A 25,923-nucleotide genomic window follows, 5' to 3' on the forward strand; every position below is an offset into this window, starting at 1 on the left:
CGCTCGATTCAGTGATTCCAAATTTTGCGAGTTACAGACCCATGGACCAAAAGTAGAAGGTCATGACTTAGGAGCCCCATACGTTTCAACGGGAGAAAATGGCTCATTCTTTTGAAACTCGATTGTCAGAAACTACAGCTTCCACCTCGGAAAAGTACAATAGAATGGGTACTCAAATCGGGCTACCGAAACACAAACTCTCACTTCGGTGTACTCTGAGTTTGTTTAACTTTAGTGTTTTCAGACGTTTGTAAAGTCCAGGTGTTGCAATAAAACCCATTTATGACGGTTGTCAGGAGAACAACCTCGGGTCTACCGACAGCCGAGTTTCCAAAGAAGGAGCCAAAAGACTACACACTAGACAATCTAAAGAGGCCATTTTTGTAGTCTAGTAGCCAGGTCTTATAATGGGTTTCAATGGGAGAAAGACTACACACTAGGCAATCTGAAGAGGCATTTTTTGTAGTCTAGTATCCAGGTCCTAGAATGGGTCTCAATGGGAGAAAAGACTACAGTACACTGTGGGGAGAGACTCACGTGTTGACGGTCAGTGTGTAGGTGATGTTGCTGCTGCCGTCTCCTGAGGGCGTCCAGTAGCATGTAGCGTTAGCATGCTGCATGAAGACACAATAGAGGACAGAGGGAGCATTCAAGGAACCTGGAGGAGGGAGAGAGAGGAGGAGAGAGAGGAGAGAGAGGAGGATAGAGAGGAGGGAGAGAGAGGAGGATAGAGAGGAGGGAGAGAGAGGAGAGAGAGAGGAGGATAGAGAGGAGGGAGAGAGAGGAGGATAGAGAGGAGGGAGAGAGAGGAGGGAGAGAGAGGAGGGAGAGAGAGGAGGATAGAGAGGAGGGAGAGAGAGGAGGATAGAGAGGAGGGAGAGAGAGGAGGGAGAGAGAGGAGGGAGAGAGAGGAGGATAGAGAGGAGGGAGAGAGAGGAGGGAGAGAGAGGAGGATAGAGAGGAGGGAGAGAGAGGAGGGAGAGAGGAGGGAAAGAGGAGGATAGAGAGGAGGGAGAGAGAGAGGAGGATAGAGAGGAGGGAGAGAGGAGGATAGAGAGGAGGGAGAGAGGAGGATAGAGAGGAGGGAGAGAGGAGGATAGAGAGGAGGGAGAGAGAGGAGGGAGAGAGGAGGGAGAGAGAGGAGGATAGAGAGGAGGGAGAGAGGAGGGAGAGAGGAGGATAGAGAGGAGGGAGAGAGAGGAGGATAGAGAGGGGAGAGAGAGAGGAGGATAGAGAGAGGAGGATAGAGAGGAGGATAGAGGAGGGAGAGAGAGGAGGGAGAGAGAGGAGGATAGAGAGGAGGGAGAGAGAGGAGGAGAGAGAGGAGGATAGAGAGGAGGGAGAGAGAGGAGGATAGAGAGGAGGGAGAGAGAGGAGGATAGAGAGGAGGGAGATAAGATAAGATAAGATAAGATAAGATAAGATAAGATAAGATAAGATAAGATAAGATAAGATAAGATAAGATAAGATAAGATAATGGCAGTGCCCAGGTCGTAATGCAGTGCTCAACACCGTGCATAATGGTGTACTAGTGCAGTAACCGGTGACTAGAACAGCGGTCCACTGGCAGAACGTTGAGCATTATTTTAGAGGAACAGCCCAACCTTTTTGGATTTGGAAATGAAATATTTGCAGTATTATGTTCAACACATTCTGCTGAAGAGAATACATACAGTATATCGCGAAAGTGAGTACACACTTTTTTTCAGTGTGAACAAGAAATTTAAGCGATTAAATATGTTGCTAAAATTTCACTAATCATTGTGTCAAAGTGACATTTCTGTAATGCTTTCCTATGAAAAGATATACTCACAAATCTGCAAAAACTGTGAGGGGTGTACTCACTTTCGTGATATACTGTAAATGCATACACACATCTATACACATACAGTACATATGCACCAGAAGACATATGCACAGGCAGGCAGACAGACGAAGAGCAGATACACCTGACATTGGGGGAGCAATGAGAAAACCCTGGGGTTGTCCAACAGTGGCAAAGATTACACAAACTCAAGACATAGTAACACACAAAAGATCTTTGAAATATTTGCAGATCAAGTTCCAGAACGAAACAGTACTGAGACATGTTGAACTACATAGCCAGTCATGGACCACCAGCAACAGCAAAAACATGTTCCAACCAACTGGGATATTGCACATTGTCACCTGCACACACACACACACACGCACGCACACACACGCGCGCGCGCGCGAGAGAGAGAGAGTCTCTCTTATGATTGTCATCACAATCTTATGGCTGCCATGTGGAACCTGTGCTAGCTGAAAGTCCCTAAGAACACTTCACTTCACCTCACCATGTTCTACTCCAAACTAGAGATGCACAGGATCCAAGATCCGGTTCCGGATCTGGCAGGATAATAGGGTTTTTCACAGGATCCAGATCCTGTTCCAGGATCCAGGATCCGGTAGCCGAGGCTTTTCAGTCAAAATAGTTTGAACCAAAGTGATAAAAAAGGCCCACGTGTGTAAGTAGGCTATGTGTTTCAACCCTTTTGTAGGATCCGGTATCCGGTTCCGGATCCGGCAGGATCTTAGGCAGTGGATCCGGTATCCGGCAGGATCCTAAAAATCAGGATCCGGTGCATCTCTACTCCAAACTTTTTTTCTCTGGGGGCCGCATTATCGTTCCTTTTTTTTAGGCGAGGCACCCTTTCAATTCATGAAAAATGTCAAGGCACCCCAAACCAACAAGCCGTAACATGGCATCGCATCCGATACCACACAAGCTTAGAAAAATAAATAAACACATATTGGAGACGTCACACCTACGTTCGAAGTTGCCGCTGACTGGGCCGACCTATATCTAATTTATGGTAAATGGCAGATGAAAGATTCCACTGACTAGCATTAACTTATCGATTCAGACAGATATGTATTATATTACCTAATTTATTTGTCAGTCACGTTTCCGCGGCACCCCAGGGAGCCCCGGCACCCCTGTTGAGAAACACTGTACTAGGTTACTGCCTGTTATAGCCATAATTACTAGCACCAAATAGTTCATCATTACAAGTGATTTGCAAAAGAAGTGAGTACTTCACATGTTGTTCAATTTGAAATACCATGTAAAAATAGCAAGGAAAGGTTAAAAAAATATGGTGATTGACAGTTTACGAATGATACAATAGATGGTAGGTCTGTTTACAGTGAGCTGAGAAACTATCAAGACAAGAAACTTTCACACTGTTAAGTGAAAAGTAAACTGTAGGAAGGCCTGTTGATTAACAAAATTAAAAATATATATATTTATTTTTTATATATTTATTTTTTTATTTATTTATTTTATCTTTTTTTTCTCTCTGTGAGCATTGCTTCTTTGGACCAGTTCAAATGGTGAGGTGCAGAGAGGTGGAGGGCCGGTCAAAGGGGCATGGCGGGCCGCATCCGGCCCCCGGGCCTTAGTTTGGGGACGCTTTTTCTACTGCAAGAGACAAGTAGTAGAATGTTACAAGTATCCAGTTTTAGTATGTTTTCAATGGCGCCTCCTCTGCACTTTCCCCCACAATCTACACATTCACACACAAAAAAATGTTCGATTAAGTGAATAGTGGCTTTGTGTACAGTACCAGTTCAACTGCATTGGACCACCACAAATTCCGGCCCATTGGATCTCACATAAAGACAGGGCCGCTGACAGACTTGACTGGGCCCAAGACAAAGTCATCTGTAAGGGACCCCTCCTCTCAATACAAAGTAGCCTACATCCACTGTAATGGGGACCCAATTCCGGGCCCCATCTCTCCCTGGGCCCGGGACAACATACCCTTTTATCCACTCTCTGTCGGCGGCTGCATTACACTGCCGTACAACACAAGAACGCAGTAACTCAGATTTTGGCAAACTGAGAAAAAAGGCTTCAAAGTTTCCTATATTGGCGTGACAACTGTGTTGTCGGTAAAGTGGTGGTGACACTTCCTTGCAGGGCTCTAAATTAACACACGCCAACGCGCCAAACACGGGTGAGAATTCATTTTGGCTAGTAGAAAAAAATACCTACCCGCCAATTTGGCTAGTAGCGCCCGAGTACAGTAAATTATGAACGGTAAACCGCTGCTTGTATGACAACGATACGGCGAGATTTCCTACATTACCCATAAACACTACCGTCATGACGTAGCCTCCCACCGTGGGCTTTCCGAAGCAGCTCTGGCAGCGGCTACTCCATGCTGCTGTTGTGCGCGCCACGACAGAAAACATTTCAGACTATTTTGACAGGCAACTCTCCTCCTCTGCTTCTGTCGCTTTCGCTCCACCACTTTTAACGTCACTATTAGGCCTACTGTTACTATTAGCACTCATCTACACAGAACCTTGCTCTAACAGGCTGCCTTTTTAAGCTGCGAGGACCTGACCGAAGAGTTTTAATAACAGGACGCGGATTATGCCTACTTCTGTTTTGTATGTTTTGTGGTGGTGGTTAGAGCAAGATTCTGTGTTGGCGAATAGGCCTACTAGTAATAATAACAGTAATAGTAGTGACGTTTTTAAAAAGGAGTGGTTGTGGAAAGAAATTGCGACAAGGGCAGAGGATGAGAACTATCTGTCAGAGTAGTGTGCGCGTAGCTGTCAGTTGTCAGTTTAAGTCCTGGCACAACTTAAGTTGGAAAGCCCAAGCCATCGGAAAGAAGAGCAGACCTTGCATGCCCGTGCAAGTTGGCTACGTGAAAAAAAATCAATAGCAAAAAAACTGCCAACGTCGACGCTGTGGAAAGGAAGCGAACATTTCCGTGATATTCGTTAAACATAGCGTGTTTCTTGTCATTTTGTTGCGCATGGTAGAGAAGAGCTCCTGCGCAGTTTATTTTGGCGAGATTAAAAAAAAAAAATGGCTAGTTGACCTTCTGTTTGGCTGGTAAGAAAAAATGTCTACTAGCCAAATTGGCTGGTGGTGGAAAAAGTTAATTTAGAGCCCTACTTCCTTGTAATACTTTTTTAGAATAGAAATTAAATGCACACAAAACCCCCCGGAAAAAACAACATTTATGTGTCTTTTTGCCACACAAAAAAACGGAGTTACTGGCTTCTTGGCTGGTATTACTGCCACAAAATGGAGTTACTGCAGGAGTTACTGCCTTCTTGGCTAGTATTACTGTCTACTCCCAAACCATTCCCATTGGAAAGTGCAGCAGTAACTCACCGATTTTTACCTTTTTTTACCTTTAACCAAACACACCGCAGTAACTTCTTTTTTGTAATTTTTGCACTTTCAACATGAGTTTCCTCTAAAACGGGACGATGTTGGACCACAGTTTCTTGACACAAGACAAATGAGGTAGTTTAGAGCCCATTTTCTCAATTTCGACCATTTTCGAGTTACTGCATTCTTGTTTTGCACGGCAGTACAGAACTGAAATAGGAGCTCACATCCTTCTACAAGTAGCAGACCAATACTGGGGAACCAGCATTGAAATTGGACGCCAGCATGTTGCATTAGTAGCAGCAGCAGTTCAACTGCATAGCACGTCACGCTCCACCAGCAAAACGGGAACATTGTACACTGTCACCTGCAGACACACACACACACACACACACACACACACACACACACACACACACACACACACACACACACACACACACACACAAGTATTGCGAGCTGAATCGAATAGCATGAAGGAATCCTCAGCCCACGGCAACACATGACACTAACAATGACGGACGGAGAGAGAGGGAGAGAGAGAGAGAGAGAGAGAGAGAGATGTTGGATGAAATTGCAAGGCCTTGTGTAACGGAGGCTAACTAGCAGAGTTGGTGTGGAACGTTGGTAAACCTCCCTCCTATAGCCTCATACAGTCTCGTGCTGTTGGGCCGAGAGACTAGTCTCTTGGACCAGCGGTATCGAACTGTGTCTCCCATTGCCGGACCGTTGTAGTTGACGAGACTGCAGGTTCGATTCCCGAGGGGGGTGAGCAGTTGCAACATGACCTCCGTCACAGTGGTGCCGCGTGACCCGGATTGGGAGTGAGGTTTAACGGGGAGAGTGTAACGGAGGCTAACTAGCAGAGTTGTCGTGAAACGTTGGTATACGTGACCTCCGTCACACCTGCACATGTTCCACCAGGACGTCTCATACTGTCACTTACTATTTACCCAGGAGTGGATAATGAGCCATGGGCCCCTGGGCCCGACAACAAGAAAGGCCCCCCTCCATGGGCCCCTGGGCCCGACAACAAGAAAGGCCCCCCTCCATGGGCCCCTGGGCCAGACAACAAGAAAGGCCCCCCTCCATGGGCCCCTGGGCCAGACAACAAGAAAGCCCGCCCTCCATGGGCCCCTGGGCCAGACAACAAGAAAGGCCCCCCTCCATGGGCCCCTGGGCCAGACAACAAGAAAGCCCGCCCTCCATGGGCCAGACAGAAAGAAAGGGCCCCCTCCATGGGCCCCTGGGCCAGACAACAAGAAAGGCCCCCCTCCATGGGCCCCTGGGCCAGACAACAAGAAAGGGCCCCCCTCCATGGGCCCCTGGGCCAGACAACAAGAAAGGCCCCCCTCCATGGGCCCCTGGGCCAGACAACAAGAAAGGGCCCTCTCCATGGGCCCCTGGGCCAGACAACAAGAAAGGCCCCCCTCCATGGGCCCCTGGGCCAGACAACAAGAAAGGCCCCCCCTCCATGGGCCCCTGGGCCAGACAACAAGAAAGGCCCCCCTCCATGGGCCCCTGGGCCAGACAACAAGAAAGGCCCCCCCTCCATGGGCCCCTGGGCCAGACAACAAGAAAGGCCCCCCTCCATGGGCCCCTGGGCCAGACAACAAGAAAGCCCCCCCTCCATGGGCCCCTGGGCCAGACAACAAGAAAGGCCCCCCTCCATGGGCCCCTGGGCCAGACAACAAGAAAGGCCCCCCCTCCATGGGCCCCTGGGCCAGACAACAAGAAAGGCCCCCCTCCATGGGCCCCTGGGCCAGACAACAAGAAAGGGCCCTCTCCATGGGCCCCTGGGCCAGACAACAAGAAAGGCCCCCCTCCATGGGCCCCTGGGCCAGACAGCAAGAAAGGGCCCCCTCCATGGGCCCCTGGGCCAGACAGCAAGAAAGGGCCCCCTCCATGGGCCCCTGGGCCAGACAGCAAGAAAGGCCCCCCTCCATGGGCCCCTGGGCCAGACAGCAAGAAAGGGCCCCCTCCATGGGCCCCTGGGCCAGACAACTAGAAAGGGCCCCCTCCAAGGTGCTACTAGGTTACAAAACAAGGTTCCAGACGTTTGATGTTGAGAGTTCGAGGGGAAATTCTGAAAACTTTCCTTTGTGGCCCACTCCTTTCGTGACACCTGCCGATGGGCCTGAAGTCCCGACTGTGCCATTTCTATAGTGCCATGGAAACCCATTATATGGGGCTACAGAACTACAAAAATTGCCTCTTCAGGTAGCCTTGTGTGTAGTCTTTTTCCCCATCGAAGCCCATCATACAACGCGTCTATTGAACACAAAAATGGCTGCATGGTATCACACAACACAATTTGCGAAGCAGCCAATCAGTTCTGGACTGATTTGCAAATATCACCAAAGAAAACTCAATACAAAGGAGTGTACTGAAGTTCGGTCTACTAAGGGGGCACTGCCCCGTCCTTCTTCTCGTTCTGTGGCATTTGTTGACGGCTTGCATAAGATGTGCGCTACAGTGCCAATGGAACTCCATTTCTTCTCAGCCAATCAAAAGCCTCCAAAAGGTATCCTAAAGGGGCGTTCACATGGATCCAGGAAATGCACGGGCTTGAATCATCTTACTCTACTGTACTCTGAGTGTGTTACAATATGCGACCTGGCCTCCTCCACTTGTGCTTGTCTCCTCGTACCAGGAAGTAATATGTCATGATGACATCACTGACCACAGCATTATATTTCAATATCTTGCAAAAGCTCAATTGTAAAGTCTTTTTCACATTTGCAATTGGGATGGTGAATGAAAAACAGTCCCTCAAAAGTCAAAAGTCTCTCCCTCATGCTGTCTTTCAGATCAAAACAATTGTGCAAAGCAGCACGGGATTTCCCAGGCTAACCGGAGGATGCCATTTTTGCAGTTCAATGGCAGTGCTTTATAATGGGTTTCAATTAGATAAAAGACTACAAATCAACATGGGATTTCCCAGCCTGAGGCAAGTCATCCATCAGAAACTCATTCAGTTGCTCTGACAGTTGGGGAATACCAGACAGGGCCATACAAGGTGTTTGTATGACTAAGGCCAGAGTTTGGCGCGGAACGTTAAAAACCTCCCTCCCGAAGCCTCATACAGTATCAGTAGAACGTTAGTAAACCTCCCTCCCGAAGCCTCATACAGTATCAGTAGAACGTTAAAAACCTCCCTCCCGAAGCCTCATACAGTATCAGTGGAACGTTAGTAAACCTCCTGAAGCCTCATACAGTATCAGTAGAATGTTAGTAAACCTCCCTCCTGAAGCCTCATACAGTAGAACGTTAGTAAACCTCCTGTAGCCTCATACAGTATCAGTAGAACGATAGTAAACCTCTCTCCTGAAGCCTCATACAGTATTGTAGCACTGAGCTATCGGTCTGGACCTTTAGTGAAAGCCCATTGGGAAACTCCAAAACTCCAACTCCCATTGTCATTGTGACACAGCACTCCACAGCACACAAGTGAACACTGCACACAACGAAATTGCATTTATGCCTCACCCGTGCAAGGGGGCAGCCCTCAGTGGCGCCCCATTGGGGACGGTACCATGCTCAGGGTACCTCAGTCATGGAGGAGGATGGGGGAGAGCACTGGTTGATTACTCCCCCCACCAACCTGGCGGGTCGGAGTCGAACCGGCAACCTCTGGGATGCAAGTCTGACGCCCTAACCGCTCACCCATGACTGCCCATAAAGCTCAGCAGTATCATGCTGTGACTCCCATGCCCACACTGAAGTGTTGACTGGGAGGTGGCAGGTTTGTTTGTCTCTATGCAAGAGTTGCCTGAGGTGAAGCCCAACGGCCACCAAGTTTTGAAGAATGGACTTTGTCCATCAGAGTTTACTTATTCAACTAAGACGAGCGCTGAACATCTCTCCCCAACGCAGTCTCACCCCAAGTAGTCAATTTCTGACTACCTTGGACCAGACTGCAATTTTTGACGTCTTGGGTATTCCTTCCACGTCACATTTTGACTATGTGGCCTAACCCTAAACCTATTCCTAAACCTAACCTCAATGACGTTATGCTGCCACAAGGGGGCGCCTTTGAGGACATAGTCAAAATGCGACGTGGAAGGAATACCCAAGACGTCAAAAATTGCAGTCTGGTCAAAGGTACTCAGATATTGACTACTTGGGGTGAGACTGTGTAGCTCTCCCTCTTGCACTACTTACATGCTTTTGAGAAACTCAACCATGGTCCTTTAGCCCAGCGGTATCGTGCTGTCGCTTGGATCTGAACTATTATATAATTATTATAATAATAATAATATAATAATTAAATAAATAATACTGTATAATAATTACCTCCGCCAAGGTTGCGTTGCGTTGGTTTGTCTGTTTGTCTATTTGTTTGTTTGTCAGCAGCATAACTCAGAAACTAATCACCGAATCACGATCCGGATCACGAACCAGAACTAGGATTTTTTTTAAAAGATTCTGTCAGCAGGATAACTAAAAAACGAATAAACTGATTTGGACGAAACTTTGTGGAGTTGTTAGTAATGACCCAAGGCACAAGTGATTAAATTCTGGTGGCGATCTGGATCACAAACCGGAACCAGGACTTTCCAAAAGATGGTCCCTAGTGACCGGAAATTGAATTGCTGAAAGACTTAAGGGTGTATCATAGTCAAATGTATCAAGCAGCTTCCTTGGTCTAGGTCTGCGCTCTCTGAGTGCTTCTAGTTCTAATATATAATAACTATTACAGTATTAGTGACTTTGGGCTTATGCCGCTCAGACGTTCAGGTCCGGGCGACTTCTCTCACTAGACCTGGCAACCCTATGCAACGCTGCAGAATGGCCTCGGGCAACACTTCAAACTGGTCTAATCCATCATCACTGGAAATGAACAATGTCATGCGTGTGTGTGTGTGTGTGTGTGTGTGTGTGTGTGTGGTTACAGAACCAGATGCCTTCAGGCAGAAGTTCCTATCTGTGTTGCCAGGTCCACACATTATAAGCGACTCAGGGCTTATGGTGCTGATTTCTCTCACTACATCTGGGCTGCCAGGTCCACACATTATAAGCGACTCAGGGCTTATGGTGCTGATTTCTCTCACTACATCTGGGTTGCCAGATCCACACATTATAAGCGACTCGGGGCTTATGGTGCTGATTTGTCTATGGCAACACTCTGCGACGTTGCCAGGTGGCCGCGGGCAAAACCTCAAAGCCGTCTAATCCTGGGGGCACTGTGGCGCAGCGCGTTAAACCCCCCACATTTGGGCTTGCATGCCCACGGGGACCCCGGTTCGAGTCCGGCCGGGGTCATTTCCCGATCCCACCCCGTCTCTCTGTCCCACTCGCTTCCTGTCACCATCTCATACTGTCCTATCAAATAAAGGCATAAAAGCCCCTAAAATACATATATTTTTTAAAAAGCCGTCTAACCGGAGAGATACACCAGCGGCGACGCGATTCAAGCGACAGAGTGTAGCAGCAAGCGATACGAGAGATTGAGGAGACTAGAGTATGTCCGTACAGGCAGAAGGCAAAGCATTCAAGCATTCCCATTGGCTGTGGTCACTGACCTCTATACAGTCATTGGCTGTCGCGGCTTGTCGCCGAACCGCGTCATAGAAAGTTGAAAAGATTTCAACTTCAAATTGTCGCGCTCGTCGCGCAAATCGCTCTAGTCTCCAGAATCGCTTTTGTCTCTCGACTCAATACAAAGTCAATTACTTCCGTCGCTCGACTCGCTCAGATCGCCGCTGGTGTATCTCTGCGGTAATCCATCACCCTTGGATATGAAAAGTGTCATCCTTGCGTGTGTGTGTGGGGGAGAGCGAGAGAGAGAGAGAGAGAGAGAGAGAGAGAGAGAGAGAGAGAGAGAGAGAGAGAGAGAGAAGGAATGTGTGCACACGTGTGTATAGCAAGAGAGAGAGAATGTGTGCATATGTGTGTGTGTATATACATATAGAGAGATAGATACTGTTGATAGAGAGAGAGAGAGACAGAGAGAGAGAGAGAATGTGTGCATACGTGTGTTTTGAAAAAATTGAAAGAAAAGTCCGCGACACCAAGCTCCCGTTGCTTACTTTTAAAAATAAGCAACGGGAGCTTGGTGTCGCGGACTTTTCTTTCAATTTTTTCATGGTATTTTTGCTGGTCCTGCACCCAAATGTTTTGAGACGGATGTGCGTGTTTTTTTCTCTCTAACTACGGAAACAGGCTTTGACATGAACCAGGGTTCCCACTGGTGCTTGAATTCCTTGAAAATGCTTGAAATCCAATGAAGTGTTTTCAAGGTTGTGAAAATGCTTGAATGTTTGGTGAAGTGCTTGAAAATGCTTCAAATTTGTGTCAAGTCAAAATCAGTAAGCCAAATGAGATGTCAGATGGGATTTGCCATTCGACACCCTAAAATTGATTAGAATGCAGGAAATTGCATCTTAAAAACGCAAAATTTTCTGGGGGAGGACCCTCACACCCCCTTCCCGCGACTTATTAAAGGTGCTGGAAAACTGACAATGTGGTGCTTGAAGGTGCTTGAAAAGTGCTTGAATTTGTTCCTGAAAAAGGCGTGGGAACCCTGATGAAGTTTTTGGTAACACTTTACTTAAAGCCAACATTAAAAGCGCATTTATAACAAATTATAACGCACATTATAATTACTTACAACGTATTATGACTACACTCATAATGATTCATGATCCTTTATATTAACAGTTATGAATAACTATGAATCTAGCTTATAATGCTTTATAAATCCAAGGGTGTCATGAGCACTCATAATACCCTTGGATTTATAAAGTATTATAAGCTAGATTCATGGTTATTCATTACTGTTAGCATAAAGCATCATGAAACATCATCGGTGTAGTCGTAATGCGTTGTAAGTAATTATAATGTGCATTATAATTTGTTATAAATGTGCTCATAATGCACTATAGATATGGGCTTCATAGAAACTTTCTAAACCTCCCTCCTGAGGCCGCATGCAGTACGGGCAGTGCTGAGCTATCGGACTGAAGAACCTGGCAGAGGAAGTGATGTAATCGCCTTTACTCATTGGCCAGTTACCACACCCGTTGACTTTCAAGGAAATAGTATGCCTGTGCGTGTGCGTGTGTGTGTGTGCCTGTAGGCCTATGCTTGTGCGCGCGCGTCTGTGTGTGTGTGTGAGTGTGTGTGTGTGTGTGTGTGTGTGTGCTGTGAGTGTGTGTGTGTGTGCGTGTGTGTGCTGTGAGTGTGAGTGTGAGTGTCTGTGTGAGTGTGTGTGTGTGTGTGTGTGTGTGTGTGTGTGTGTGTGTGTGTGTGTGTGTGTGTGTATGTGAGTGTGCGTGCGTGTCTGTCACTGTGTGTGTGTGTGTGCGTGTGTGTGTGTGTGTGTGTACGTGTGTGCGTGCGTGTATGTGTGTGTGTGCGTGCGTGCGTGCGCGCGTGCGTGTGTGTGTTGACTCACCGTGACACAGTGTCGCTCCAACTGCCAGAAGAAGCAACAGGAGCCACAGCAGAGGCCGTCTGGACGCCATCTTAAAAAAAAAAAAAAAAAGTGAAAGCCAAATTTCATGTGAAAGCCCATTGGGAAACTCCAATTCCCATTGTCATTGTGACACAGCACTCCACAGCACACAAGTGAACACTGCACACAACGAAATTGCATTTATGCCTCACCCGTGCAAGGGGGCAGCCCTCAGTGGCGCCCCAAAGGAGCAGTGCGGTGGGACGGTACCATGCTCAGGGTACCTCAGTCATGGAGGAGGATGGGGGAGAGCACTGGTTGATTACTCCCCCCACCAACCTGGCGGGTCGGGAGTCAAACCGGCAACCTCTGGGATGCAAGTCTGACGCCCCAACCACTCACCCATGACTGCCCATAATACCACACACACACACACACACACACACCTGCACACACACACACACACACACACACACACACACACACGTCTGCACACACACACACCTGCACACATGCACACACACACACCTGCACACACACAGAGGGCTGTAGTGGAGGGTAAACGCACGTAAACGCCGTTTACGCACCTCTGGAATTTAGGAAATAGCGTTTACCCACCTCTAAATAGCTCTTAATGGCAATTACGCACGTCAAAGTTCCCTGTGCCTTGTGATCTGCCGTTGGAATAATCCAAAATAAATTTGGTGTCATTTAAAAAATATTGTTGAACATGCTTAACGCTTTAGTAGGAATCATTTTCATCTGCTCTGTATTCGGGTATGTGACCTTCCAATCAGTGCCTTTCGGCTGCTGCGGCGACACCAATCAGGATCCAGGGAATATGTAAACACATACACGTTGTGTAGTTGCCTGCCTGCCTACCTGTTCAAAGTTAATCATCATGGATATTAGGAGATATTTGAAGAGACCATCCAGTGCTTCCACTTCCGCAGATGCCAGCAAAAGGCCTCAAGTACAAAGTAAGACTGACAGAGATCAATTTACATGAATCGTTAAATGTGCTTTATAAAAAAGTTTGACTTGACGAATTATGGCAATGACAGAACGAGCTTTCAGATTAGCTAATGCGTAGTCATGCTATCCTTGTATTGCACTCGTCACCCACCGCTAGTCATTCTATCACGAAAGCTAGCAATGCCACCAGTGTAATTTTACAACAATAATTTTACAGCACGAGACGTTCTCGTGCTTCAAGGTGAAATGAGAATAGCAAATCAAATAAAAGGTCAATTGTCATTCTAAATACCGCAAAAATACGATTTATATGATGGCTTATGATTTTTTTTTAAACAGCCATTGAATTGGCACATGTAAAATAAAAATAGCAATCTTATATTTTCTAAATATAAAACAATATAACAAAAAAAACATGCTGTATATGGTATTTATATGTATATAAGTGTAGGTATATGGGCAGTCATGGGTGAGTGGTTAGGGCGTCAGACTTGCATCCCAGAGGTTGCCAGTTCGACTCCCGACCCGCCAGGTTGGTGGGGGTAGTAATCAACCAGTGCTCTCCCCCATCCTCCTCCATGACTGAGGTACCCTGAGCATGGTACCGTCCCACCGCACTGCTCCCCATGGGGCGCCACTGAGGGCTGCCCCCTTGCACGGGTGAGGCATAAAATGTAATTTCGTTGTATGTTCACATGTGTGCTGTGGAGTGCTGTGTCACAATGACAATGGGAGTTGGAGTTTCCCAATGGGCTTTCACTTTTCACTTTTATTTATGCTGACATAGGTAGTTATAGCCTACATGAGTGATCATTTAACTTAGATGCTGTCAGTGTAATTGGCAGGCTGCTTAACTGGTGTTCTCAGCCCCACAACTCTTAAATTCTACTTTTTTCAGGCAGTGATGGTACAGGCAATGAGGCAGAGATCACAGGGAGAGGAGAAACACCAGGATATCAGATAGAGATAGAAGAGGAAAGAGGAGGAAATGAAAGAGGACCAACAGAGAATGAGGAAACAGAGAAAGATGAAATAGGAGATGAAGAAACAGGTAGTGCGAGAGGAGTAAGAGAAGAAACAGGGACAGGAGAGATGGAGAGTGGAGAGTCTGAAGTAGAGGGAGATGCAGAATCTGAGACTGAAGACACAGTGAGAGGAGAAAGAGAGAGCAGATGCCATCCCAGTATCTGGACAGAAAAACAACACATACGGTTTAAAAAAGATAACCCTTGGCTTATTGTCAATGGTGAATATCTTGGATGCAAAATCTGCAAAAAAGTGAAAGGCCTTGGAGTGTTTAAAGAAACAGGAATGTGTCTCTCAAATGAATGGGCCGCAACTAAAGTCACATACAGTCGCAATGGTGATCACCAGTATCAGTTGTCATGCTTGAGAAGTAAACATTTCAAACACACATCATCAAAGAGCCACAAGGCAGCCGAAAACATAGTGATTCACACCTTGTGTTGCTTTGTGCACTGCACACACACACACACACACACACACACACACATACACACACACACACCTGCACACACACACACACACACACACACACCTGCACACACACACACACACACACACACACACACACACATACACACACACACACACACAAACACACGCACACACACACCACCACACCTGCACACACACACACACACACACACACACACACACACACATGGTTACAGGCCGTCTGGACACCATCTTAACACACATCACCACACACACACACACACACACACACACACACACACACACACACACACACACACACACACACACACGCACACATACACATACTGTACATGGTTAGAGCGAGGCCCTCTGGCCCTCATCTTAACACACACCAGCACACCTGCACACACACACACACACACACACACACACACACACACACACACACACACACACACACCAGCACACACACACACACACACACACACATACACACCAGCACACCTGCACACACACACACACACACACACACACACATACACACCAGCACACCTGCACACACACACACACACACACAGACAGTTGGGATAGACAATGTGACATAACCAGTGCTGGGAGTAACAGCGTTAGAGTATAACAGTGTTACTAATGGAGCCTCATTTTGAGTAACGGAATAATTACTTAAATTAATTACTTTATCCATAACTGTAACGCCATTGCCGTTACTCGGGAGGTAACGCAACGCACTACAATTTTATGAATTGCAGCGCCAGTGTGCGCTGGCTGCTGACAAAATCTAGGAGGCAATGGCAATGCATAAATCTGTACCAAGCCAGCTTTTAATATGCTCACATTCACCCTTTGCATGCATGAGAACAAAGTAGCTGAACGTGATTTGCTATAAGTGGGCGGAGTGTCAGCTATGCTCCCACGCACATAAACACAACTCATTCTACCGAGTTCACAGGGAGCGCATAAAGAATAAAAGAGACAACGGCAGCAAAGCCGCAAGGTTTCATGTTCCAACGATAAATACCGGAATCATTTCATGCTAGTTGCAGTCAAGTGCAATAATGTTTAGATCCAAAGTATTCTGTGCCTCGGAAACAAAGTTATGTCCGTAACGAGCGACTCTAATTTCACTAAGCACCTCTCGCATGGTGACACACCTCCAAGCCCCGCGCAGCTAGTTTCAGCTGTAGTGAAGAGGGAGACGGAGGCAAGCCAAACCTGATTTCTCAGGACACGAGTGAGCTCAACAAAATAATCGCCAGGTATGTGGTTGAAAACATGTTGCCCCTATCCACTGTGGGGTCGGAGTTGTTTTGGGCTCTTGCTGCAGAAATTCCATGTCGTGGAAGAGAAATGAGCACATCCCTAAAAACGTTGTGAACTGGATTAACATTCACCATTGATAATAGGTCATGAAGCTAGGCTATTTGTTAGTAGCATCTTAAGCAAAAAATAACATCACAGCCAAAATAACATCAAAGAACAAGGATGAAAACTTCATTTAACTGTTCTTTCGTTTCTTTGACATTTTAAGCAACAAAAAAAAGTAACACAAAAAAATACCTTTCCTGGTAACTAGTTAATTTTAGAGTGAAGTAACGCAGTTACTAACGCAATTACTTTTAGGAGAAGTAACTGGTACTTGTAATTAGTTACTTTTTCAAAGTAACTTTCCCAGCACTTGACATAACACAGGGCCTTTAGGAATGCACTACGATTTGGTCATTGCCATTCTGGTAACAGCACATTTATAACGCTGTGTCTTAATGGGTTAAATAAAACATAAATGTTGCCATGTTGCCTCAGGCTAATTCACATCTGCGTCCCTTGAAGAACATGAATCATAAAAACATTGGGGATTTGGGGGTATGTCTTCTGAGAAAATGTGAAAATTCAGCAGTTAAAAATGTGATTTTAGCAAAATATGTCAAAGGAAATTCAGAGGGAAGATATGTAAGGGATAACGGCCGACGAGGTGACCAGTTATACCAAATTATCTGCCTACGCAACTGAATACTCTTTTCTGATTGGCTGATGGGGTTGCAACTAATTCCCTATAACCTGGCGTCAAACGTGCGACTAAGTTAGGCGAACTGGCGTTACTAATTCTAAACTGCAAGTTGCTATGGCCAAAAGCCAGTCGTTAGTTCTATCGCATTTGTTTGGCAAGTCAAGAGTCAGACGTTAATTCTATCGCATTTGGTTGTCAAGCCAAGAGCCAGTCGTCAGTTCTATCGCATTTGGTTGTCAAGTCAGTCGCCCTAAAAGTTCTACTACATGCATCTGATAGAGGCGCGCAGCGTCATATATATACAATATGTAAAATAGATAGAGGCGCGCCATACTGTATATAGGCTATACAATATGTAAAAGGAAATACAGAGGGGAAATACAGAGGCTTGGGGCGTCAGGGCCCCCTTGACTCTTGGGCCCCTGGGCCTGGGCCCGGTAGGCCCATACAGTAATCCACATGCAAACAGTGGTGGAGGTGGCCCAGGTGGTAGAGGAGCCGTTTGGTAACCCGAAGGTTGCAGGTTCAAGCCCTGCTCGGCCTGACCCCATTGATGTGTCCTTGAGCAAGATACTATATCCCAAGTTGCTCCTGGTGGCAGGGTGGTGCCCTGCGTGGCAGTCACTGCCACCGGACTGTGAATGGGTGAATGTGAGGTACGCAATGCCAAGCGGTTTGAGTGCTCGAAGGAGTGGAAATACAATGTAGCCCATTTAAAAGACATAATATATAGGCCTCAGAGGCGGATCTAGCCATTTTGGGGCCCTAGGCGAAATATACGTATGGGGCCCTCAAAAGTCATTATTTAGACATACAATTTGGTGCTATGAGTTTTGTCTCATATATATATTTACTATATATAGTGATTATTTGACTTACTGTAAGTGACAAACTAAAACCAAGCCTGTTTTGTATGTGTGTTTACCGTGAGCGGTGTGACAGGTGGGGCCCCTATGAAGAACAGCTTTGGTCGGGCCCAAGGCAATTGCCTAGGTTTGCCGGATGAAAAGTCCGCCTCTGATAGGCCTATATAAATAATGCACGGACAAAGTGATTACTAATACTAGTCTAGCAAGGTGTGAAGTGCTCTGATATGGTGCCGTGAGATGCCCCACACTGCCCTCAATATGACCTTTTTCACTGGGCTCAGGTCGCCTTGCTCAGGTGGTAGAGGAGCCGTTAGGCAACCCCGATGGTTGCATGTTCGAGCCCTGCTCTGCCTGAGCCCATCAAGGTGTACTAGAGCAACACACTTCACCCCAAGTTGCTACTGGAGGTAGGGTGGGACCCTGCAGGTCAGCCACTGCCACCGGAGTGTGAATGTGAGTGTGAATGGGTGAATATGAGGTAGGCCTATCAAAGAATAGCGGGGCGCACCTTGCATCAATTTATTCTTCTTTATTTTTGTGCGCACCCCTTTTCTTTGATTCTAAGTATTTATTTGGGATAATTCGTTCCAAATTCGCTCCAACCAGCGCAGAACCAATTAGCCAAGGTTTATTTTACTTTTTTTTTTTCTCAAAAACCTCTGCTTTCATATATTTTTAAAAGTTCCACATTGCCGCCTTGAATATGATATTTCTGCTGTCAAAGGCACATAGACCAATTAAAGATCCTAAGCGGAAAAAAGAAGTCAGCTTTCCGTGTTTACAATCGCTGGATGGCGCGTTTAGGACATTGTGTGATCCAGAAATGGGTCATATGTTCCGCTGAATATCAATATGAATCAACATAGCCATCCTCTTATGATTTTCGATATAGGCCTAACCTAGCCTACATGTCCATGACGACGCATGTGTCCTTGCGAGTATGTTGACAGCCGTGCCAAGTGTTGCACTGGTTTGTTTCAAAACAGATACAGTTTAGTAACATAGCCTAGAAATAAAAAACACGCTTGAAACTTAATCAGTTTTTGAAATAAGCTCTAGGCTAGTTCTACAGGTTAGGGACATGCCATGACTGTCTTATAACGGTCAAACCTGAAATCAGGCAGTGAGCCCGAATAGGATAGGTCAGTCCTTCATGCACAGTGCTTTATTTTGTCAAGTCAAAATAGGCTATCAGACCAAGAGAACCCGTCAAACCATTTGCAAAATAGCCTAAGTCTCACCCACCAGGTTGATCAAGGAAAATGAAACGTCTCGATTTCAATGTTAAATGTTAAAATGAAACAATCTGTCAATGCATGTCTGTTGTTACAGATCCGCGTTGCATTTCCAAAATCCGACGCATATCGCTTTAGTTTCCCTTCACAAAATATCAGGCCAAAGAACGGGAAAAGACTGAAATCTCACCTGACTAATGGGGAAAGTCTCTCAAAACTCCGCGTGACAGAAAATCCATGCGCGCGCGTAGTGCTGCAAGTCTCGGCCGTCGACGGAGCTTCATGATCCGGCAGGGAATCCGAGAGTACAAGGCGAGTTATGGCCACTGCAAAAAAAAAACCCAGCAGCGCGTAACGAACGGTGACTAAAAAGACTGTCCTTATGACTCTTAATCTCTGTTGCTTTGAAAGCTCAAATGGAACTCCCTGATCTCGGAACGTCTTTCGGTTTAAGTAACCTGTAGCCTAACGTCTTTCAAAAGTTCAATGTGCCAACATCAAGCGAGTTGTGCCATCAAGAGAAGAGACGTCTTGACTGTGAGGTCTTTCGAGCTGGAAGTCCGCTCGTCACGTCAGAGACTATGCAGCCGTGCCAAGACGCGCTGACGAGTCGTCCTCAGAGTCATGCCGGGTGCCGTGGCAAGACCTCTTGACGGTGCGGTGGGTTTTCATGTAGCCTACTAATAATGTGGTGCAACGTGTGAGCTCTCACCTTGTGTGGCGTTGACCATGCTGATGGTGACAGCGTCCGCCTCGCGTGGCGAATGAGAATGAGTCAAGTGTCTCTCTCTCTCTCTCTCTCTCTCTCTCTCTCTCTCTCTCTCTCAATGTCCCCTCCCTCTCTTTCAGTGTCTCAATGTCCCTTTTCCTCTCTCACACTCTCTCTCTCTCTCTCTCTCTCTCTCTCTCTCTCTCTCTCTCTCTCTCTCTCTCTCTCTCTAACTAACCAACAGACCAGACCAAAAGCACATACAGCACTGCCACCTGTGTGATTGATCCAAAACGCCAAAATGCAGCGACCAACTTTCACAAGTAGCACTCTCTCTCTCTCTCTCTCTCTCCCGCACGCGCACGCACACGCACGCACACACACACACACACACACACACACACACACACACACACACACACACACACACACACACACACACACACACACACACACACACACACACACACACACACACACACACACAAATAGCACTAATAGTCCTAAGTAAGATTGGTAGCATCTGTCGGTACCTTACTGTATCATTGGTCGGTACCTTACCTGTCGCTTCTGCCTTATCTGTCGCTTTGGGGTCCTAGCTGCGTTGCCCTGGTAACAACTGTAAACAAACGGCTGCAGTTAACTGCTCCGCTCCCTGACAGGATTTTTCATTCATTCGTGCCAATGAAACAGGAGGCCTCGATTCGTGCAGAAGATAAGGTACGTAACTGAGATATATATGTAAGAAAACTATTTAACCTCATAGACTAACCTTGTATACGGTACATTCTAACAATATATTTCTAAAGTTTTTAGTCATTCCCGTTCATTTGAAGCGTAATTCCCCCCTTACTGTGGCTAGTTTGGATGAGATGACTTGACCCTAGCTAGCATAACATAAATGGCAGCTAGCTCTACACTATTTCGGGCATTCGCTAACAATCAGTGTTCAGATAACTAGCGCAAACGTGCCGAGATATCTTGTTTATTATCAAAAAAAACGCTTGTGTTGTGCCATGGCTTATATGGTGATGACGTTTGAGATTGTAAATTTACGGGCCACAGATGTGTCTATGGTAAGGCCGACCTGACGAGATAGCTGCCTACTGAGGTTTGATTGGATATGGACATTGTTTATTTCAGAAGGAAAATGTTTGGAGTGGAATTGTTTGGAAGACAATCTTGGGACAATTTTGCTCTTTGGGTCTTTGTGCCAACCATGCCAGCTATCGTAGGGTGCTCTGGGAACATCTTAGATCTGTTTACTGTATGTACACTTACTGAAATAAGCATTTTGTTTACATAAAATCATCACATAAAAAGTCATTTCACCACTAGGTTTTGAAACCCAGACAGCACGAAGCATCTTGCCGACGTCAAAATCAGATCAACAGACAGGGACATCAGCCTTCTCTTGGGAATAGGCCAGATATGCCATAACAAGAAATGGTAAGTCTATCACTACATAAGATCCATAACAAAATACTCCTAGTTAAATCTTAAATGTGACCTGGTGGCATTATTGCTTATGTTGCACACTCAATGAATAAGGTCCTCAAGTGTGTTGAGTTTTGCTGAGTTCGTTGTTTATTTACATTTTCCTCAGCATAACTGTACAGCTGACACTGCTGCCTTCTGTATCATAACAAAGCCTGTCACTTCCACGTTTCGTTCTTTATGTGACCGAAGTCACTGGCTACTGCACCATAGAGGGTCTCTGCACTCATTGCTGGTCCTATGATGCCATCTATTGGCGAGAACGTGCAACAGCATAATTAAACTAAAAGACAACTTCTGACAGGACAACAAAAAGACAGGGAGTGAGAATAAGGGAATAACAAAAAGACAAAAATGGGGGGGTCCACTACACTTGCATACCTGATTGTGATGCTGTCACTCATTTTCTGCGGTTGTGAAGAGGATGCTGTGGAGGTGGCAGCATGAACGTGTCACACAGACATTGGCTAAACTACTCGGTAGGTACAACGAAATAAAAGAAACCACCCCCTCAACCCTGTTTATGCTGCACTGTACCTATTATAACCAGTTTTTATATAGACCATTATTTGAAATACTATGAGAGCCTTTCTGTTAGGATACTGTACAGCAGGGATGGGCAACTGGAGGCTCGGGCGCCACATGCAGCCCAACTTCTCACTTTTTTAAAAAAAGAAAAAGGACAGTTTTTAACCCCCTATAAATCAATAGTGTAAGCATTCAGGTATAAATAAAGAAAAAGTGAAGTATCCTTTTGTAAATTCTCTCAAGTGCGTGGTGATGTGGCCCACTGATTGTGGTAATTAAAAATGTTGGCCCACCTTATAATGAAAGTTGCCCACCCCTGCTGTACAGCCTACAGTGATACTGAGACTTATTCCTGTCTTTATTTGCCAGGCTTCTACACTTGCCCTCAGAGTTCACATATGGTGACGTGCACAGGTGTCCAGTCAGGTTCAGACTGATGCTGGTAACAAGAGGAGAACATGCTAATTGGTAAGTGAGATCCCTGCTTAACAAAAATCCACACAGCACAACAAGTAAGCCTAGTTTGTGGTATCAAATGTAAAATGGAAGTTTCATCAAAAAGTTGTAGAACACATCTGAATAAATTGCAGGCCATCAAAGTTGTGAATGGGCAGGGAAAACACAACCAGTAGGCTTATGAATTACTTTGACTCAGCACAGCAGAGCAGATGCGATGCTACCATTCCTTGGGAATATGACACAGAGGTCTTAATTGTGGAAAAAATAAATGTCAAAACGTCTATGATTCCCAAAGTCCACATGGGGTATATTCTACAAGAGGAGTATTATATTAAAATTCAGATGAGACACAACAGATACAGCTTACTTTCTTGTAGACTGAAGACAGAGGCCACTTAGATAAACTACTCTACACACACCCAGAGTGAACCCAGAAGCACAATAATAAGCCTGCAACTGGGGTGTGTTGTAACACTCATAACTGCATTACCACAAAATGTAATGCAAGACTGTAATCTAATAGTTTTGTACTGCAATGTCGCCTTGGATTTTGTCTGTTCAGATGCTGTGTTGCTGCCAGTCCACGGATGTACACGAATGGCTCACCTGGAGGAGGAGGGCGGTCAACGACATTACTCAAGTATTGACAACAAATGTGCTCTACGGTAGGTTGGTTATTACAACCCATATACAGTCCCTGGCAAAAAGTATGGAATCACCTGTCGTGGAGGACGTTCATTCAGTCGTTTTTATTTTTTAGAAATATGATGGATCACAGACCCGACTCAGAACTGAACTCATTTCAGCTGGCGGCTAACTGGTCTCATAGGAGTCCATGTTAACTGCTAGCTCGGAGGTAAAATTTGCACTGCCGTTCTCAGAGAACGGTTGAAAGTACAGGAGAAAGGTAAAAGTCAGTTATTTAACTCAAGGGGATGTGTAATATGAGCTTATTTCCAAAAATGGGACAGTATCACTTTTAAATGGTCAATGGCAAGGTCCCAAGATGTTCTGTCACTGTAATCAGAGACATTTGAAGCCAAATTGATAAAGGATACCGTTTTTTCTCATTAATACTATTACTCCGAGGCTGTACGTTGTTCCAAAATCCAGAAAAAGTTTTTGAAGTGCTTGTTTGTGTGTTTGTTTTTCATGATTCCATATTTTTTTCCTCAGAGCTGAGTCATTCCATATTTTTTTTCCCTATGCATGCTCTAAAAAAGTAACTCTTACTTACTAATGGAATTACTTTTCATGATTTCTTTTGGTGTTTCTTAAGGCCAGACAGTTGCCCTTTGAAATGAGTTCAGTTCTGAGTCAGGTCTGTGATCCATCATATTTCTAAAAAATAAAAATGACTGAATGAACATCCTTCACGACAGGTGATTCCATACTTTTTGCCAGGGGCGGTAAAAACCTAACTTGCTCAGCCTCTGAGGCACATAAAAACATGAAATTAGTTGCATTTAAAAGCCAAGACCATCATCTTGCATGAGAATGGACAGGAGTCTGCATATTGGAATGCACCCATGTCACTTTAGGCGCCTTGGACAATGCATCGTGTATGCAGCATCAGGCTAAAATGGGTTAATAACACACACACACGCACGCACGCACGCACTCTCCTCTAATCTTCTCTCTTTGCCAAACTTTAGATGACATTTCCAGCATGTCCAACTCATCAGCATCAGGGGAGATTCGGTGGAGGTGGTGCACCATCCAGGACCAGTCATGGGCCACCAAAACCTCTGCAAAATCTACACTTCTTGTGAACCCTGTAGAAGACACTACAACCACAAAACTGCTAATAAACCATCACATACTGCGTCACATCATGGTTCTCCATGTGTTACTGCACCCTCGGCACAAGTTCTTTGCTAGATTGCCATCTGGCAGATGCATCAGGACAGGAATGTAGCTACTATTTGTGATTATATCTTCCCACACTCTTACTTGCTTTGCATGGCAGTGTGTCTCAATGTGTGTCAGAATGGAAGGTGTCGCACCATTGAAGTCAATGGGCAGTGGCATTGCATCAGGGTTATAGAAGCCCAGATATCCTTGATGCTTTGATGCCAGCTGTTTTTTTTGTGATCTGGTCACCCACACTTCCCTCTTCATTGTCCCATAGATTTCCATACCACGCTTTGGTGCTTTGGTGGTATGGACATTCTAACTCACCAGAAGAAAAAAAACCATTGAAAATGAATGGAAGGTTATGTCTGGTGATTTCTGGTAAATTAGAATGCCCATAACATCAAAGTGGCACTGGATTACTCAACCATTTGTCTCTTAAAAGATAGTTTCTGCCAATTTCAATATGCTGTTGTATAGCTCATGCTACCCTTGACTTGTCAGTAGGCTACCCGGTGATGATGGCATTCTTTTGACTCAGCTCTTTCTGAGATCTGAGCTATTCTAATGGGGGCAGACTTTGATTGTATTAAAAACCTTCTTAACATAGGCCTAATCCAAATACCATCCCAAAAGGTATCACTGTCTGTTTGCTAGTTGTCTGCTGATGTTGCATAACCTTTTGAATGTTATTGGGAATAAATGAAGATGTTTTTTTGAAATGTAAACAAACGCCTGCCCCCTAATGACATGGGTATGTGGAAGAGCTGTCCCTTACTCATGCACCTGTTTAACAAAATGTTATTTTTATTCAAGTAGGGGTATGCAGTGTATAAGTTTTTTTGTTTGTTTGTTTGTTTTTTTGTTGTTGTTTTTTTTTTTTTTTTAAATATAAATGGCACATTACTTAATACTGTAAGTTATTTCAGCTGATTTAAACTGGCATCTGGGAATTCCAAAATAAAGGTGAAATAAAACACTGGTGTCCCTGCAAGCTTCTACTTAGTTGCATTTTTAACGTTGTTATGTTATAGAGAATATAATTATTATATAATTGTTACCAGGTAAAAACGAAAAGCAAGTTAATGTAATCCAGTCACTTGCTCAGTCTGTCACAGTAGCAATATTCAGTCAATGAGTGCATTCCCTCGTATTTTGGCGTTCTGCTGGTCTCAATAAAACCCGCTCCACAGTTCAATTTGGATGCCATGACTCTTCATTATTTTCTTTACTCGTCATGGCGCATTGTGAAAACTCGTAAAGAGACATAATACACATTATATATTAAACCAAAACACATGTTGTGTATTAAACCAAAACACACCAAATATGTAGCAAAAGAGTTGGTAGAGCGCTACTAGTATCCCTCAAAACCAACTGGTGCTCTTGGAAGGGGTTCAATGTTCAAAAAAGACAGAAGGAAAAAATCCTTGGTCCAGGCACTTCAGTTGGTTAATGTAGTAAAAAAACAAACTTTATTAAAGGGGAAAATGCATTAAAAAATGTTTTTTAATGCATTTGCCCCTTAAATAAAGTTTTTTTTTTTTTTAATTTTGAACACCAAATATGTGTTGAGAGAATACAATACAGTTCAGAGCCAAAGAGGATTATGCCTCCCCTGGGCCCTGGCCAGATGTTTGCGAGGAGGAGCCATGCGGCTGCCAGGGATAGGGCTGCACGATATATAGAAAATGTATCGATATCGCGATATCACGGCTTGCGATACACATATCGCAAAAACTGGTTATATCGT

The 25,923-nt window shown here is 45.3% G+C and overlaps 2 long non-coding RNA genes across 3 annotated transcripts in view; one reads left to right on the forward strand and one right to left on the reverse strand.

Moving 5' to 3' along the window:
• LOC134442196 (uncharacterized) overlaps positions 1-19,675 on the reverse strand; it is a 22,197-nt gene extending 2,522 nt beyond the window's left edge. The window contains exons 1-3 of the long non-coding RNA XR_010033331.1: positions 19,314-19,675; positions 12,561-12,630; positions 538-658 (exon numbers count right to left, since the gene is read on the reverse strand). This is a non-coding gene — a long non-coding RNA (uncharacterized LOC134442196). The remainder of the gene's footprint in view (positions 1-537; positions 659-12,560; positions 12,631-19,313) is intronic.
• Positions 19,676-21,736: 2,061 nt separating this feature from the next.
• On the forward strand, positions 21,737-24,148 carry LOC134442198 (uncharacterized). Of its 2 annotated transcripts, none has more exons than XR_010033333.1 (4): positions 21,737-21,808; positions 22,227-22,325; positions 22,879-22,981; positions 23,972-24,148. It is a non-coding gene; the product is annotated as an uncharacterized LOC134442198 (long non-coding RNA). The 2 variants fall into 2 exon arrangements; XR_010033332.1 differs by lacking the exon at positions 23,972-24,148 and adding an exon at positions 23,077-23,642.
• Positions 24,149-25,923: the final 1,775 nt, after the last annotated feature.

This window comes from Engraulis encrasicolus, unplaced genomic scaffold (genome assembly GCF_034702125.1).
Source record: "Engraulis encrasicolus isolate BLACKSEA-1 unplaced genomic scaffold, IST_EnEncr_1.0 scaffold_123_np1212, whole genome shotgun sequence".
Classification (NCBI taxonomy): domain Eukaryota; kingdom Metazoa; phylum Chordata; class Actinopteri; order Clupeiformes; family Engraulidae; genus Engraulis; species Engraulis encrasicolus.